This window comes from Numida meleagris, chromosome 1 (genome assembly GCF_002078875.1).
Source record: "Numida meleagris isolate 19003 breed g44 Domestic line chromosome 1, NumMel1.0, whole genome shotgun sequence".
NCBI classification, from domain to species: Eukaryota; Metazoa; Chordata; class Aves; order Galliformes; family Numididae; genus Numida; species Numida meleagris.
This window is the reverse complement of record NC_034409.1, coordinates 120,977,421-120,995,887: the sequence shown is the minus strand read 5'-3', so window position 1 is coordinate 120,995,887 and position 18,467 is coordinate 120,977,421. Positions and strand designations below refer to the sequence as shown.

Below are 18,467 nucleotides of genomic sequence, written 5' to 3'. Positions count from 1 at the left end.
GCCAAATGTGCAGGAGGGACTAAATGACAAATATTCCGCTGTTGACCTGTCTGGTGCCCTTGCACTGACTGTAGGAAACCTCCCAGGCCTGTACCCTGTGGCACAATGCCTGCTGGATGGATGGAGGGTGGAAAGGTACTACAAAAAGCAAGACTGGGTTTTCCCTTCTCTAACAGCAGGACATGGCTGAGTGCAGAACTAGAGATGGTGTGGAGAACAAAAGTGCAGTTAGGTGTATGTGAAGGCACTGCTGCTAGGAAAGACTAAGTCAACAGGGACTGCTGAGACTGGAAGAGAGCCAAGGAGGGAGGGACAATCAAAGTGTGAAAGCCCTAAATGACCAGGTGAAGTTAGATGTGGAATAGCTGCCAGAGCACAGAGGTAAGGGCACCCTTGGAAATTATCAAGTAGCAAGCTTAAAACAAATAAGGGAAGTCCACTTTCACACAGTGGAAATTAAACAGCGGAACTTGTTGTTACAGGATACTGTGAAGGCCAGAGCCCAGCAAGATCCAGAAAGCATTACATGAAGGCTACAGCAGGGACGGCTCCTCAACCTCACAGCCTGCCCTGGATCAGCAAGTCCCCATAGCACAAGCAGCAATACATAGAGGGGGGAACGTTCACCCGAGAATGACTCTCATTTCCTACTCCCCTCCTTAAGTGTTTCTGGGAACATTAGGGAACTCCTTGTGCTGGACAAATGTACAGGTCTCACTGTACTATAGAGGGAGCACAGGGTAACCTCCACTATTGTTCTGACCCCAACTGGCCATTTTCCTACATTTGTATAAGGAACTAAGAGCATTGTCTTCTGAAGTTAACAAAAGTAGTTAAAGACATTTGAGAAAACACTATACTTGCCAAAAACACCTTTCAGGGGACTAGAATTGCTGTTAGTGAATTAGCCTGAATTAAAAAAATAGCACTGTTACCAAAGAAAATACACAGAGATAAGAACAGTGAAGTACTAAAACCATTTATTTTGCCTCTCTTGAATGAATTTATTATTTTTTTCCTGGAACATCAACATAAGATAAATCCTGATCTTCTTAAAAATTAATTGTAATAAAACAAGCACAGTTTAGGGCATAGGCTTGAGATCTTCCTTTTTTAAATTGCTAAAAAAAAAAAGAGAGAAACCATAGGAAGAGCTCAAACGAGTGTGAAGACCAGTGACTAGTCTGGTTAAAAAAAAAGAAATTTTTTTGCAAAGCTCTTTTTTGAGCCTTTTTTTTTTTTTTTTCAGCTGGGAATTACAATTGTGCGCTTAAATGTTTAAATGCTTAAATGTCTAACCTTGGCCCACTCCTCCAGGGTGTTTTTTGCAGGAAAGATGCCTGACATTAGGATTGCAAGGTCATCCTAGTGCAACCTGGAGGAGCTGACACGCGTGTTCCATTGGTGGAGTCCCCTCCATGCACAGGCATAGGCACAGAGCAGGGTTGGGCTGTACATCTCTGGGCACTGGCACAAGGGATGTAGGCTGTGTGGACAACAAGGAAACTATCAGCTTAGTATGCACTGAAGCAGTGACAGCTTCACTCCCAGAAGTAGGGATTTCAGGTGAGGTTGCAGCCTCCTTGCCCATCCTCTGGGTTGAAAACCTCTCCAGAGATGGCTGCATGGGGCTGTGAAGTTCTGCCCATAGTAACAAGCCGGGAGCAACAAGCAGAGGGGCTTCCTCAGCTGAGCTGCCAGTGGGCCTTTGACAAGGACTTCATTCCTCACAACACCTGAGATGTTGGCCTGTGTAAACAGCTGGTGTACTCATGTTTCAGATGAAAAGGTGAGGGAGTAAAATTTATTTTTACTGAGTGACAAGGGCCACCAGACAGGACGTGGACCCACCTGGCAACCACACAGCAGCTGGGAACCAGCAAGCGTTTCCTGGGGGCCTACAGGCAAACACTGTGGAAGTGAGCCACTGGAGAGAAATCCCTGACTTTGCTTTGAAACTGGGAAGCAACAACCAATCTCTTACCCTTCTGTATGAAAAAAAAAAGGTGATAATGCAGTCCATCAAGGGAAAGATAGGTGGAAGGCAATGTGTGTTCATGCCAGAAGAATTCCTGAAGTTATTCCCATCACCAAAATCATCAGCCAATGCACAGCTGTCAGAGAAGGAAGAGTCACCAGGGTTTCCAACCCTAATTACCAGCTGGCTGAAACAATGACATAATCAGCAGGGGGTGAATCACATTTGTGGTCATATCCTGAGAAGAAAAACCAGATGCAAGGAGGATTCTACTGAACTATGAACTACTCCTAACAGTACTCTGAAAGAGTGTTTACAAACATACTGCTATTCAAAGCTGGGTGTATTGTTTCAGAGGAACTGAGGAAACCAAAACAAGAAAAGAAATTATGTTGATGAGTGTCTTTTACTACAATGATGCCTTTGGAAAGGCTACAGAGTGTCCTTTGGTACCATCCATTACCCGTTGATAAGTTGGGGAAGGGGCAAATTGGTGAAACAATGGAATGATCCAGATCTATAACAGCTAATGATAGAATTTCACTTGAAAAGCCTGAAAAGTCACAGTTTTAGCTAGCTAATCATGCAGAGCATTACTTAATTACATCAAGGCCAAAACGATCCTTCCCTCGGCCGCAGGAGGCAATAAATCAGGCCAGCAATTAGCAAATGGCACCAAAGCATCTTCAGCACTTACTCATCACCACTGAGAAGATGAACATTCTCCGTAGTCTTCCCCCTGGAAGACTTGGCTTGGTGCTGAGCACTTTGGCTGCCATCCATGGGCAATCCATCTGAAGCCCACAGGGCAAATCAGGTGTTTAATGTTAAGCACATACTTAAATATGTTGCTGGATTAAGGCCAAAAGGGTTAGCATCTTTGCAGCCTGTAGTTCATTGGCTCCCAAGGACAGTGTTGCAATGTGCTGTGGGATCAGCAGTTTCTCATCTTGCGAATCTTCAGTGGTCCCTAAGATATGCAGAGGTCATCTGTAAAATGTCTGCTGTGGTTTTATTTTTGAGCTGTGCTCAGGGTTTCCCATGCATATAGAGTGGGAAAGCAAACAAAATAAGTTCAGCAAAGTTTAACCTGGTTCTGTTTATTTGTAAATAAAAAGCAGGCAGAAACAGAGTTAAATGGTCCATTTTGTCTCAGAGAGGAAGGGGGGGAGTTGTCCTTGGAATACAACTCTTCAGGCATTTTTTGTTATCACAAATGATGAAAAATTAAACTGTAAATAATTTCCTGTTGACTGACTAGTTGCATGCTGGTCAAATCTCAGGAGGATGTAGCTGTTCTGGTAAAAGAAAGAAGGAAGCCTTGCTGGATTGTGAAAGCAGGTGAAAAACAAGCTCCAAGTTATTCTCTCTGCTTCCTGAATAGTAACCAAAATTGGACTATGACCTTTCTAGCATGATGGGTGTAATTAAGGAAATCAAAGCTGCTGCTGTATCTCCAAGGCAAAATAAGTAAATAAATAATGTTTTGATCCCATTTTCTTCTTTTTATAAACCATGAAAGCCAGGATATTCAGTGTTTAGACTGATGCTCCTTCTGCAAGAGAGGAAATACACTACTGCACATAAAAAGGAATATGGGGTAAAAAAAAAACAAAACCACACACTGAATGAAGTATCAGCAGTAATATACCTTTGTGATGTCTTGACTTTCGTAGTATTCAAATATAGAGGTTATTTTCACCTCCTCCACTGCCTCATGAATTCCCTCAGGGGCTGTGATTTGAGCTTCAAACAGAGAAAAAGAAAAAATTCTTTTTTATCATGGAAGCTGATAAAATGGGCAGAGACGAGAAAGGCTCCTTTTGTTCTGATCTTCCAGGCATCAGAGCATACATCAGCTCATGCAAATATGCACTTATAATGTCATACAAAGCAACTGTATACATTCTATTTACCTTTAAGAAGATGATTTTGATTTTAACATTATATGTATTATTTCCCTTCCTGGTATAGAAAACTGTTGTTTTTATTTAGGAAACGTTTGTTATTTCTGTCCTTTACTACATGTTATTTATTGAAGCTTAGCTGTTATGGTCTTTTACATAAATCCTCCTTAGCATCCGGATTATTGATCCTATAATCCATAGTCATATTGTCTATTCTGTCATCCAACTGCCAGCCATAAACACTGAAAATACATATGCTAAATTTTGTTGTGAGGTTGTAGTCAGAAAAAATACAATTAGTATGGTCAATGAATGATATTTTTTTAAAGTAAAATATTATGAGATCTGTCAAAAAATGCCTAAAGGCAGTAATCCTCAGTATTGGATTTATTGTCTCACAAATTTCAGGTTTAAAAATAAAACCATTTTTCAGTCATACAGATACTCTTAAATATTTATCTTGTTTTCATTTTCTGCTTGCAATATGATTTCAAAATAATTATTTTATTTTTTTTATTTTTGAGGAAAACATTTATTTGCTCAAGGTTATTATAAAGGGCTCAGCCAAAACTGTTTGGTGGAACAATTAGACTAAGCAGGAGAGCTAATAGGAATTAATAGGAATAGAAATAGGAATAGTTAATAGGAAGTCAGTTCTTGCATCCAGTTCTTATCACTGACCTGGGCAGAGTGACAAGCTTAGATTTACAGAGTGATCTAATGTTGGGGCTAGCTCGAGATGCCGCTACTCATCCAATTTCAGACTGCTCCAGAGCAGACCTAGAAGACATGCATCTTCTGCCTGTGTTGGCAGATTTTGCTAACAGATGGGGCACTGCCTATTAGAAGGATGATGCTGTGCCTGTAGGGTCACCTGCAAGAGTTTGGGCTTCAATCTGTTCAAAGCCAGGGCCATTGCTGGTTAATGTGGTGGTAGAGTTTGGACACCAAATTTTCAGTTTGAACACAAATCTGATTTTTTTTGCAAATGAGGGCTAAATATAAAGCCATCATAATATTGAGTAGAATTCAGGTTTTAACAGTAACTTTGCATCAGACTGTAGTTTCACAGAGTGAACTAAGATGCACTAAGCCATCTCCCATTGCTGGGTCTAGATGTGACACTGACGGCACACCTCCACCTTGAGAGAGTCTCATCATTGGCCAGAACCACAATCACTCCTCTGCCTTTGGTGGTCTGGAGTTAAAAAAATAAATAAATCCACAGGCTCAGGGAAAGAATCAAACCATCCCAGAGACAGCTAGCAGAGAGCCTGTTGATTGCTTGCATTAAAGCCAGAAACTGGGTCAGTCAAGGCTTTAGTAAACAATCATCTAAAATTCCAGCAGCAGACAAAACCAAAGAGCCTACATGTGTGTGTATAAAATACATCCAAGTTTATAAAACTTACATATTCCATTCTTATCTGTAGCAACATGTGGCTGCTGATAATGTCTGATTTACTCATTTTTTATTGGCATGGCTGTTACAAGTAAGTGCCTTATAAATCATCTGTGGTTGGGGTAAGTCCCTAAAACCACTTCTCTCCTGGAAAATGTCCAAATAGGGTACCCATTTTTTTCTTTCAGTGACAATTTATTCTGTGAAACCTGAATAGCTGGTTATGTGGGTCCTGCCTCTGGCAATCAGTTCCAATCTTTAGAGGAGGTTTCTCCTCACCTGCTCAGCACTCTACCACTCAGCATTTTCCAAGCCTACAGCCATCGTTCCGCATTCTGCACACTTCTGCATCTCCCAGCAGTGCACGTCTGATTCAGATCTGGTGCATAAAAAACAGTTGCTGGATGAGCTAGAGCCCACAGCACAGTGTTTACTGTGGCTTCATGAAGGCTTTGGACCAACAGGAGCAAAGATCACAGAATCATAGAATCCTTAGAGTTGGAAGGGACCTTAAATGGCCATCTAGTCCAACTCCCCTGCAATGAACAGGGACATGCACAGCTAGATCAGGTTGCCCTGGGTCTGATCCAGCCTCACCCTCAGAGTCTTCAGGGATGGAGCATCCACCATATCTCTAGGCAACTTGTTCCAGTGCCTTACCTCACTGTATAAAACTTTCTACTTATATCTAAATTAAATCCATCCTCTTGAAGCTTGAAACCATTTCTTCTTGTCATATCACCACAGACCCTGCTAAGGAGTCTGTCCCCTTCTTTCTTGTAGCTCCCCTTTAGATACTGAAAGGCTGCAATCAGGTCACCTTGGAGCCTTCTCTTCTCGAGGCTGAACAGCCCCAGCTCTCTCAGCCTGTCGATGAGACCTAGCTTGGCAGCATAAAACAATATAAGCCTGAAACACCAGATCAAGTTTAATTAGAGCTGGCACTTTGCATCATGTGGTCATGATGTTTAGCAGCTGCCACCAAAGGACATATGCAGAGTACATGTGCAGCATTGCTCTTACCTTGAGATACTGCACTGCTGTGCAATGCTACTGTACATAACCTATGTGTGAAGATGGATCTTCTAACATAACAAGGAGAGAACCATGAACTGAGCAGCACAGGTCATGTGAGGGACTCTACAAATGAGACAATCTAGAAAAGTATCATATTTTTACTTTTCAAATATATTCATTCATCTTTTCTTTTGAGGGAGGAGGATGTCCTTACAGCTCATGAGTGTGCCTGACTAGTTGCACTTCAAAAGCTTTGAGCCTGTCAGTTTCATCTATATTCAGTGGGATGGAGTTCAATAATAATGTTGTCAACTAAATTTTCTAAAAGTTTCCAAAAAAGGCACGGAAGATGGACCCTGTCAATTTCTTTACCCAGGGCCCAACTTACATTAAAAGTCAGAGAATTCATACAGGAGAACTATCATGACTGCCATAGATGTCAAAAATCCTTCAGTTAGAAATTGCTTTGGATTAGATAACCTAGACACAAACTTAAGAAACCAGGCATCATTAGTTCTGCTGCTCAAGAACTTGGCATCTGGGGAAGAGACACTGGGAAAAAGGCTTAGACAGGGATGTTCACTGAGTTACGTTGATTATGTCAGAAGACTGGCTCTGCTTGTGACAGCTAAGGCAGGAGCAGTTGATTTAGCATTTTAATGTACTATTCTGATTACTGAGAAAATTAATACTTGCAAAGAACATACAGGGGTTTTGGTGGAGATCTTTACACATCCACATAAACACTGCCAAGGTTTTCTAGTCTAAAGTATGTGTGTATTAGAGGAAGAGCATAATCCAAATTCTCATTCATAATAAATAGCTTCTATATATCCCACTTAGACACGTACCCATTTTCCCTGACAAGTCCATTCCTGTATTTGTGGATCAATTAGTATCATTTCTATACCATCCCCATCCATATTCCTTCATTTAAAAAAAAATCACTGAAGAGGAAATAAATAACATAAAACCCCATACACTGTGGTAGTACCACGATGGTTATGTTGCTATGGAAACATCTGTGTGAAGAGACTGTGATTCTCTTGCAGGTTAGCATTTTACCACAGATTTCCAATTATGTCATCAGATTGGATTTGCACTTGTGTTAACTGACATAAAAGCAAAGAAATGAACTTATTTACACCAGGTAAGAATCATAACTGGCAATTATTTGGGGGAAAAAAGCCCACCAACTAATAATTTACATGAAAGGGGATCTGAACCCCAAAACTGCTGTTGCCTCATGCAATTTTTGAAAGGGGAGGGGGGTTAAGCTCTGCTTTAGTCACCCAGAAGTAATTCTTCTTGCCTAGTGAATCCCAGGATTCAAGGAAGCAGCTGAGACATCCACAGTCATTTCTGCCGTGCCTCAAGCCTAACTAGACAGGATACTAACTGGTGTGGTAGCTGTAAGGACATCACCATGGGGCACAGGTTGTCCTCACTAAAGCCTGTGTACGTTCAGACCTCCCCATGCACAGTCAAACCTGCTAGTTTCACATTGTGCTTCTGGGCATGTTTACACATACAGCAGCTGTACTTCCACTTGCAGGAAAAATATAACAAGGGAGTTGTCTGGGTTCCCCAGTATGAACAGCCTCTGTGCTTCTCAGAGAAACACTTACCATGCCATTGCTTCCCATAGTCAGCATCCCCTTTTAAAAAGCACTCCAGGTATGACTAGGTTGCTTTCTTTCCCCTATTTTCACTTGTGTCATGTGCTGAATCAGTCTTGAAAGGTATACAGCAGTAACACGCCTGCAAAATACAAGATTTTGTGTAGTAAGTTATTTGCACCGGCAAAAAAAGCATACATGATGAAGACAAAAAAATCACTATATCTTGCTTGATTAGAATAAACTACATGGTCTTTATGGAAGGAAAGTTCCCTTACTGCCACAAAGAGAGGTGCTCCAGCCCTCTGATCATCTCTGTGGCCTCCTTTGGCCAACAGCTCCACATCCTTTGTGTGCTGGGGGCCCTAGGCCTCGATGCAGTACTCCAGCTGGGGCCTCACAAGAGCAGAGTAGAGAGGGACAATCCCCTCCCTCTCCCTGTTGGCCACCCCTCTTCTGATGCAGCCTAGGATACTGTTGGCCTTCCAGGCTGCAAGGACATGCTACTGGTTCATGTCCAGTTTTTCATCCACCAGAACCCCCAAGTTCTTCTCCTCAATGAGAAGAGGCTGCTCTCAATGAGTTCTTCACCCAGTCTATACACATACCTGGAATTGCCCTGACCCAAGTCAGGGCATTTCATAGAATCATATAATGGTTTGGTTTGGAAGAGACCTTTAAGATCATCTAGTGCCAGCCCTCATGCTGTAGGCAGGGACACCTCCTACTAGAGCAGGTTGCTTAAAGCCCCATCCAGCCCGGCCTTGAAATTTAACAAGGCATTTAGCCATGTTAATCCTCATTAGGTTCTCATGGGCCTACTTTTCAAGCCTGTCTAGGTCTCTCTGGATGGCATCCCTTCCTTCTATTGTGTCAACTGCTCCACTCAGCTTGGTGTCATCAGCAAACTTGATGAAGGTGCACTCAATCCCACTGTCTATGTCATTGATAAAGATTTGAAGGACACCTGTCCCAAGACTGACCCCTGGGGGACAACACTCATGATGAGCCTCCACCTGGACATAGAGCCATTGACCACAACCTTCTAACTACAACCGTTCAGTCAGTTCTTCATCCACTGAACAGTCCACCCTTCAAATCCATCTCTCTACAATTTAGCAATAAAGATGTGGTGCAGGACCATGTCAAAGACCTTGCACAAGTCCAAGTAGATGACTTCAGCCGCTCTCACTTTTTCCACTGGATGCTGTCACTCCGTCACAGAAGGCCACCAGATTGGTCAGGCATAACCTTCCCTTGATGAAGCCATGCTGGCTGTCTTGGATCACCTCCTCATCTCATATGTGCCATAATATCTCTTCCAGGGAGATCTGCTCCAGGATCTTCCCAGGCACAGATGTGAGGTCTGTAGTTCCCCACTCTTCAATTCTCTCTTTGTTGAACATGGGACTGAATCATCATTGTAAACACTGAAACATCATTGTATGATCTGGTATTTTGCACCACAGCTTACACCACTTGTTCACATGCAGGGAGTCCTGCTTGAAATGAGTGACTTGGTCAGCACCACTAACATAAGTCACTCAGACAGTCCCTGAAGATTAAATCAAATCCAACAGGTTCAGAATAACTCCACCTATGTCAACAACCAGTCCCGAGAAAATACACAAAGCTCTTTTCAGAATTCAGTGGTAGCAAAGTAACATCAAATAGGGTTTATTTCAACAGTGGCACTTGCAAGTAATGACCCTTTTACAAAATAAACTAGAAATATTGAACATTATATTCAAATAAATTCTATCCTGCTCACTGAAGAAAACAGGCTTCTTATACACCTAGTTGTACCCTATGTCCTGATTAAGTTCATGCCATCAGTTTGGACATAACTCTTTAAAAAAGAGAACAACAAGTGGAAGAGTAGAGAAAAACAAACATGGCTTTGTCTTGTTCTTCTGCAATAGGCAAAAAAGTGACACTGGAGTTTCTTGTGAACTATGCTGCATATCATTTTCTACCATGTCAGATAAAGGAGGCATTCACAACAATATGCCTTTTGTGTAATCTGGACTCAACAGGGACTGGTATGAAGGGGAAAAGACAAATTATTTATTTGCAAGCCAAGTGTGGTGGCAGTTCTATGAGTTCCTCCCATCAGTTACATTCAATTACAATTACTTTTATTAATGATGTATATAAGCTAACTCATTTTCCTCATGGTCCTGGTCTTGAGGTCCAGTTTACATAGACTAATCTTTATATCTGGGGAAAGTACACTTCAGTAAGTCTATAAAACCTTGACTGTTTTATGTTAAGAGAAACTAACTTTGAGACTAGAGACTGGCTTTGTATTTTGCATATCATCAGAGTTCTTTAGCCTGAAATTCAGATACTGTATGGAATCCTTTTCCGATTTTAAGAAGTCTGATGAATTAAATAAATGTCTTAAATTTAAAATTTAATACAATTCATAATGTGTCCACAGAAGATATTTACATTACTCAAGGGCAATTAAGATAATGATAATGGAAGCTGTATAGCCTGCTAATTTTACTAGTCTTATTTTGGTTTTGAATCAATGCCAATCCAACCAAATATAGCTTTTTACTCCCAATATTTCAACAAAATATCTGAAGTAAACAAGTCATTTGCACTAATTTTAGGAATGCATAACAGAGACATGAGTAAAATGTTAGAAGAGCTAGGAAACATTATTTTCATCCTATTTTCTTTGTTGTTGACTGCACTAGGATGATCTTCCTTTCTCACTGACACTGTTGGATGAACTCGTAGCAAAAGGGTATTTTGGTTTCAGTAGTGACTGAGCGATATAGACAAGCATGACAGTTTACTCCCTCCCAAGTTTGCATTTTCAGCTCAGTGGAGAAAAAGATGAACCCTTCATTTCAGCTAGGGTTCCCAAAATATCTGTTGTTTCCAAAGTTCAGCCAGCAGGATCCATGTTACAGCCATACATATACTAAAGGATATATGGTGAAATACCTCACCTAAAACACTTGCAGGATGTGTGCTGGCACAAAACAGCTGCTAGAGCACTTTCTTTTTTCTGATGCTAGCACATTTTATTATTCCTGCCAACTGCAGAGTGATCTCAAGAGCACTTTGAAAAAGCAAGAAATACTGTTTAAAAATTAGCAGTAAAAATACCTCTCTGACAAACAAATTTGTTATTAGTTCTAGAAAGGTTTGTTTTGTTGTCTTTTTTTATTCATTTTTAAAAGGAATCAGTTGTCCAGGGATTTAAAGGGAAGTAACAAGAGGGCTGCAATTGCTCGCTGTATGACGTATCTTGGCATCTCAAAGGTTCCCAAACAGTTGGTCCACAGAGACTTGACAGGTCACATAGTTTTAACGCTTCCCTCTGTCTCCCACTACTAAATCTCATTTGTAATAGCTAAAAATACACATCTTGCTTTCCCAGTATAGCTTTCCCATGTAAATGGACTCACTACCACTATCCCAGGATGTGATTATATTCTGGGGAGGTTTGAATGGATGAGAAGACAGAAGACATAATTGTCAACTGGAAAAGAAGCAGTTTCTGAATAGAAGGGGAGGATTTCCCTTGGATAATTTAGATGAAAAAAAGATCAAGGATCCTGTGACTAAATAATATTTCAAGTAGTTTCAGGCACCTCTGTGAAAGGAGAACTGGCTCTGAGGCCAGTTAGGCTAGACAGTCTTCCTGGGAGGAAAGGAAGGGCTAAAGTGTCCAGAACTAATGCATTTCATCCATACGTTATCAAATAATTGGATAAAAAGAATGAAAACCAGAAAATTAGGAGATCTTACAGAGCACCTCAGAGAATGTCATTCCCTGGAAGGGATATTTAAAGTATCTCCTCTGATCAGCCCGTTCTTGTTTTTAAATCTTTTAAGGGCATAAGTATCTCTTTGCAATAAAACACACCAGTGATTTTAAAAGATGCTCCCAGTGACACACACTATTTTTACTTTAACTTGTTATTCTTTACTTTAACTTGTTATTGTTTATAATGACCTTAGGCTTGCTAAAACACACTCTAGGCCTTTGGCAAAACTGTTTGCATGCGCAGAAATTTCTATAAGCGTGTCCATTTCTCCTCGTGATGATTTAGTGCTGTCCTTTGCGAGAGTGTTGCTGGGGAAACAGTGACTTTCAGTCATATTTCACATGATGTCTAGAATTAATCTGTTAGCAATTCATACTGGGAGGCTCCTTCACTTGCTGCATCTGTTGACAGAGCTTTTCAGATATAAATTATCTCCATGTGTATTTTGAACAAAACTGAATCACCTATCAGACCTTGCTGACAATTTCCTTTAAAGTTTTTTCTCATTTAACAACTGCATATGTGCCCAGATAGAGTGACATTTGGTCAGATTGCTGGAGGCTGTGTTGTAAATAGATGCATTAGTATATCTTAACCTCATTAGTTCACACAGAAATATCTAGACATCTACAGAATGCTTTCTATCGAGTTAGGCTGACTGCACTTCAAACTCTTTCTTGCTTTTATTACCTAAGCAAATGTGTGGAGGGAAAGAGAAAGAACTAGCTCATAGCTGAGGATAGAGATGGTGTGAACACACAAATGAAGTTGCATCCATGTGTTCACTGAAGAAAAGCAAACAGCATTTAAGTGAAGTAGAAACTGGCAACCAAGGAAAAGTCAAAGTATGTGCACTTAGCATCAGACTGGAATTAGTTGTTGACTGTTGTACTTCAGATCTGATTTGTACAGATTCATGACTGGAAATGCCACACATTTTAATCTCACTGTGAATCTCAAAGCAAGATTCATTGGGTTCAAGCTTGGCTAGGAGAACCAGCTAACAGCACCTCTGAATCTGCCTTGCAGATTTAGTAAAAACATTGGAAATGCCAGTGTCAGGGAACACTATCTTCCCCTGAGACAATGAACTAAAATTACCCTCTGAGACAAAATAGGAAGCTGCAATGAGATAGTTCTCATCAGACTGGGGGAACGGCACTGACGTGGGGAGGTGGTGATGCGTTAGCTCTGTGTCCCTGTGTATAGATATAAGGGTTATGGAGGGGGGGCAAAGGGAATACTGAACAGTAAATTGGTTGAGCTAGACAACTGCATAAAACCACAATTTCTCTCTCAAAGAACCAAAAGAAGACAGCCTCCATACACATGAATTTTCTGATCACAGGGACATGGGGAAAATCACCTGCCATTTCCATCATGTCACCTCACTCAATTAACTACCTTCAAGCTTCATACAGACATTGCAATTCATAGCCCACAGAAGTTTTTCCTATCAGATAAAGCAAGAAAATTTTGCAAAGGTTAAAGGACCACACCAGCTTAAAGGCATCATTTAAAAATCAGAAGGAGGCATCTGCTCTTCCACTCAGGCGCTTCACAAAAAATTAAGTAGTCTTCCAAATAAGGACAGTTAACAGAATGGATTGCCTTAGTCTTTCATCTCATCTAGATAGTTTTTATTATTAAGCAAAGACTCATTATCCTCTTACTGCAAGCACAGTATCAATCACTTGTGCCAAGAAATTGGATTAAGAACACTTATGAACTCATTGGCTTGCACCCAATTTTTTTCAGTGCTTTCCAAGCAGGTACAGTGAGGAGCAGGGAAAATTTACAACTCACCCAAAGAATTCTCAGTTTATCAGACCTATAAAAACATTGTTTCCTCTGCAAGACAGCATGATCATTTTTGTGTTATTCTTAAAAGCAGTATACTAAAAATAACACAGTACAGCCCAGCAGGAGAATATTCATTTTAGTTCCTTCAGAAACATCATGCACTTTACTAACTTAGAAAAATTTTTGTCAGGTCAAAGTAACTCAAATGTACTTATAGTTGGAGACATGGATATGAAAACTGATTGTACTCTACACAAAAGTTAGAAGTCCAAAATTTTAGTTTGAAGTGCTAAAAGTGTTACAATTTTTTATACTGACTTCTTGCAGCTAAATATGCAGTTTTAAGCCTTTATGAAGCCTACAGAAGCCAGTGGAAGTTTTTCTACTGGGCATGTTCCTAAAGGTTTGAAGAATTAAGAATGTAAGTAGAAACAGATAAAAAAGACATGGATGCTGGATTAGGTAAGGAACAGATTACAAAATAACATTAGCATTTGCCCTTTGCAAAGGTTAAATTATGTTCATGTCTTAAATGTTACATTGCCTATTCATGCTGCCATGAGGACTATCCATTTACAGATTTGGGCTGAAAATGGCGAAAGGACCAGAATACTATCAGAAATATTTTTATTTTATTCTTTTCTCATGCTATGCTAGAGCTTCAAGACAGGAGGTATCAGAAAAAAACAGCTCCCCAATGGCCGTTGAAGAGTTGCATGTCATAAGGAGTCCCATAACAAATTAGAAAGCTCCATTCAGAAATAAAGCCATTTAAAATTAAATTAAGGTGATGTAAATATTAAATGTTTCAGATTTTGTGCAAGTTGCATCTTGCTACATCCCATTACAAAGATGGTGCTCAAAGCAACTTCAGTGGTAAGTTTTCTAGAATGCACAAATCTTTTAAGAGCACCTAATCTCTTTGTGCATTTTCATGCTTAAGCCACTGCAAAAGGCAGATGAAACAATGTGCCTGATTTTATTTGTCTCAATTTCAAACTCAGAGCATGTTTTGGGATGTCTGGGGAGGGATCCTCCTGTTTCATATTAGACACCTGCCATGTAGATATCTCTGAAGTCAGAGGCAGGAAAAAAAATCTCATCTAATCTGTCTTAAATATCTACTATAGGATACTTTGAATATATCTACAGAAGCATCTGGGTTTTTCTATTCATCTGTTAGGACAAGAAGAGGCACATGACTCCTCTGTAGACACCTACACTGTGAGATAATAGTGACCTGGAACCATTTGAAAAAAAAAAAAAACATAAGGGAAAACAAAATCATATTTTGGCACTCCACCATTGCATAGTAGTGAATCCTTGAATTTGCATGTGAAAGGAAAAGGCAAGAATTATGATGTAGTCAAAGTAATATGTCCAGATATCCAGTTTTGGCTGTTATTTGGTAGACTTTCACCATATACACTTCCAAGCTTATTTTCATGGTTGCTTTGTGCTCTCAAAGCAGGCTGTTACGTATATTCTCATTATAGATGCGTGGTAAGTTATCATTATCAAGAATTATTCCATGTTATCATTGTAAAACTATGGTTTAGAGGAAATATAAACTTTTTATAATTAATAAGTACTTCAGATGCAACAGAGAACAATGTCTATAATTAAAACCATCCCTTCAAAATAATATGGATAATGGAACTACAAAGCCAATCAAGTTGTTTTGGAATAGCTATTGAATTGTAACACTAAAATAGACTACAGGTATTTAAAAATCATGGAAAATATAGAAGTAACATTGCCACTGTTCTTCTTAAAGAACAACAACAATAATACGAATGTGTGTGAGATGGCCATCATGTGCCTCCCAAAACAGTCCTTTCTCCAGGTTGATCCAGCCCAGTTTCCCTAGCATCTCCTCCTAGGATAAGCTCTTTAGCCCTCACTACTTTCGGGTCCCTCCACTCAACTTCTTCCAGTTTGTCCATGTCTTTCATGCACTGAAGTGTCCAAACAGCATGCAGTACTGTAGGAATGGTCTGACAAGTGATATGCAGAGGAAATAAATTGTTTCCTTGATCTACTGACTATACTTATCTTGACATAGCTGAAGATGCTGATAGCCTTAATCAGTGTCAGGACACCCTGCCGGCTCTTGTTTGGCTGATGGGCCACCAGAACATCTAGGACCTTCCCAGCAGAGCTGTTCCCTGGCCTGCCAGTTCCTAGATATTATCAGTGCAGTGCATTTGTCCTGGCTAAACATCATAAGGCTCCTGTTGACAAGTCTGGGTCCCTCTGGATGGCTGCCCTACTCTTAGGCATATTGATTGGTCTCCTCAGCTTGGCTTCATCACAAGACTTCTGGGATTATACAACCTCACAACATCTAGGTCACCAATGAATGTATTAAACATCATGAATAGGTGTCATGACAGATCCCTGAGGAACCCCAGTTGTAACCAGCCTCCAGGTGGATTGAAAACCATTAACAGCTGCCCTCTATGCCCAATAATGCAACTAGTTTTGCAAACATACAGTAATCTGCTCAATTCGCTGTTGCAATTACCACTGTCTTGAACAAGCAACCTCCCTCTGAGAATTCAGGACAACCCTTGCAGATTTTAATGACAAAAATTACAATTTGCCGCTATTTTTTTTTCTACTCATGACACCCCCATAAGCACCACAGCTGTACTGTCACAGACTGAACTGTAATTTATTCTCTCCTCTGTATTAGATTCATTCATGAATCTTTCTTTGCTCATTGATACATTTTTGCCAGAAGTTAAGCCTATTTAATTCATTCTTGCATTCTCTGCCATTCAAATTCAGTGTGATGGCTTGCTGCTCCCTCAGGCTGTCCTGGTACTGTTCTTGGTTGGACTGCTGAGGTGGCAGCAACTGTAGTACAAGGACGGGAACTACAGTGAAGGTGGAGATGTCTTAAAACTACGTTCTACAAGAATGAATTATTCAATACTGCTTACTATTGGCTTACTCAAGACAAAACTAGCTCCGCTATCCTCAGCACTCAGGGCTGTTTTTGAAATCTGGCCTGGAAATGGTAACAATAGAACAGAATAGAAACAAACAGAAACTCCTTTCTGAATTCTTCTACTCCTTGTTAATCCGTAGTATCCCTCCAGTAGAAACCTGCTCAGAGTGAAGTACAAGGGCTGGAAATTCCTCCAAATTTGAGCTAATTTTCACAGAAAACCTCCACAAACAAATGTTATTCAAGCTTGTAAATGGGACACTGAATAGTAAAGCGGGTGAACACATACAAAAAAGCATGACATCATCCCAACACTTGTATTTATTCAAGTTTCTCTGAGGGAACATTTGTGATTTTTCAATAGTTAGCGTGGCATGGCTTTCAGGAGGGACAGGATCTGTTTTCTCAGCAACAGAAAATGAAGGTTCATTTCTACTCTTCAGAAGTGTCTTTTCAGCTCCTGATGGCAATTACTTGCAAAAGGCCCAACAGGACTTTTTAGAGATTGTCACTGGTGTTCAAATAATGCTGGAGTATTTCCTTTTCCTGAAACGTCTCTTACTATTTCTCAGAACTGCTAAATCATCTACACCAGCAATGATTTATACCTAGAGCTCATAAAATTATTCAGAGACACTGTTCTGCTCATGAAGAAGCAGAATTGCTTCTGACAGATTCTTGGCAATACCAGGCACAGTACTTGCAGGTAGGCCAATAATCACATACATTAAGAAGAGCTGAACTCACCCAACTGATGAAGCAGCCCTCTGGCAATGCAGCACTCCTTCACAGGAAGCAGCTAGTGGCTGGCCCTTATATGAGCCCAGGGTGGCTCCACCTTGGGTTCACCAGTTCTGGTCATGTGGGGAACACAGATGCAAACAATTTGCCTGTGCTCCCTAGTCCAGTCACACCCCTTCGCCAGGTGCTTAATCATCAGTTCAAGCTGTGACCTAACAGTTCTCCTACAGACACAAATCACTATCCATCCCATCAGACCAAATTAGACCCAAGAGAAATGATCATATTCCATGGGTATGCCATATGGAGAAAAGTCTGACATAGACAATTCTCAAGCAGTCAGTTCCTCTGTGTGGAATCATAGAATGGTTTGGGTTAGAAAAGACTTTAAAAACCATCTAGTTCCAATGCTGTGCCATGGCGCAGGAACAACTTCCACTAGAGCAGGTTGCCCAAAGCCCTGTCCAACCTGGCCTTGAGCACTTTCAGGGACGTGGCTTCCACATCTTCACTAGGCAGCCTGTGCCAGTGCCTCACCACCCTTTGAGTGAAGAATTTCCTCTTAATATCTAATCTAAACCTACCTTTTTAAATTTATAACTGCTAACCCTTGTCCTGTCACTACACTCCCTTAATAAAGAGTCTCTTCATCATCTCTGTAGGCACTCTTTAATTATTGGAAGGCTTTTACAAAGCCTCTCTCTATAAAATTTTCAGCTGAATGCGTCTTGGAGCTGAGATGTAAAGAAGCAAGGGATATCTACCTGAGTGACTCTTTCAGATGACTCAGAAGGACATTCTCAACTCCATAGCTCTTCTTACACATTTTTCATCAAAATATAACAGTCTCTAAGGTGCGTTAGAGAGATAATGTTGACCTCTCTTGAAAATAGAGAGAGTTAAGAGAGGCATTGTTATCTTGACAAACTAGGAGCCCTCAACCCTCTGTTGTGCACACATGCATTTTTGGTCAGAAGTGTCTATCACTGTCTGAAAATTAAGGTTTGTAAGAAGAGAGACTGGTTACAGTAATGAAGTATGGTAGTGAAAGAACTTCCTCACAGTGGAACTGTCAGAACCAGAGACAACTGAACACAAAAATTAATCTGGTTGTGGATAGACTTTCATTCTGTATAAAGACATGCATAATTTTCCTTACAGTAATTCATAGTATATAATGAGAAATGAAAACATTTTCTAGTGATGTGGTAATGTACTGCTTTATGCACACAAAGAAAATACAGGTTTGCACA

The 18,467-nt window shown here is 40.4% G+C and overlaps 1 long non-coding RNA gene across 2 annotated transcripts; it reads right to left on the bottom strand.

Moving 5' to 3' along the window:
* On the bottom strand, nucleotides 1,389–17,315 carry LOC110405288. 2 transcript variants are annotated; one of them, XR_002442783.1, is made up of 4 exons: nucleotides 17,221–17,315; nucleotides 7,933–8,065; nucleotides 3,630–3,724; nucleotides 1,389–3,555 (listed from the first exon to the last, which is right to left on the bottom strand). It is a non-coding gene; the product is annotated as an uncharacterized LOC110405288 (long non-coding RNA). The 2 variants fall into 2 exon arrangements; XR_002442782.1 differs by having other exon boundaries at nucleotides 1,393–3,533; nucleotides 17,221–17,314.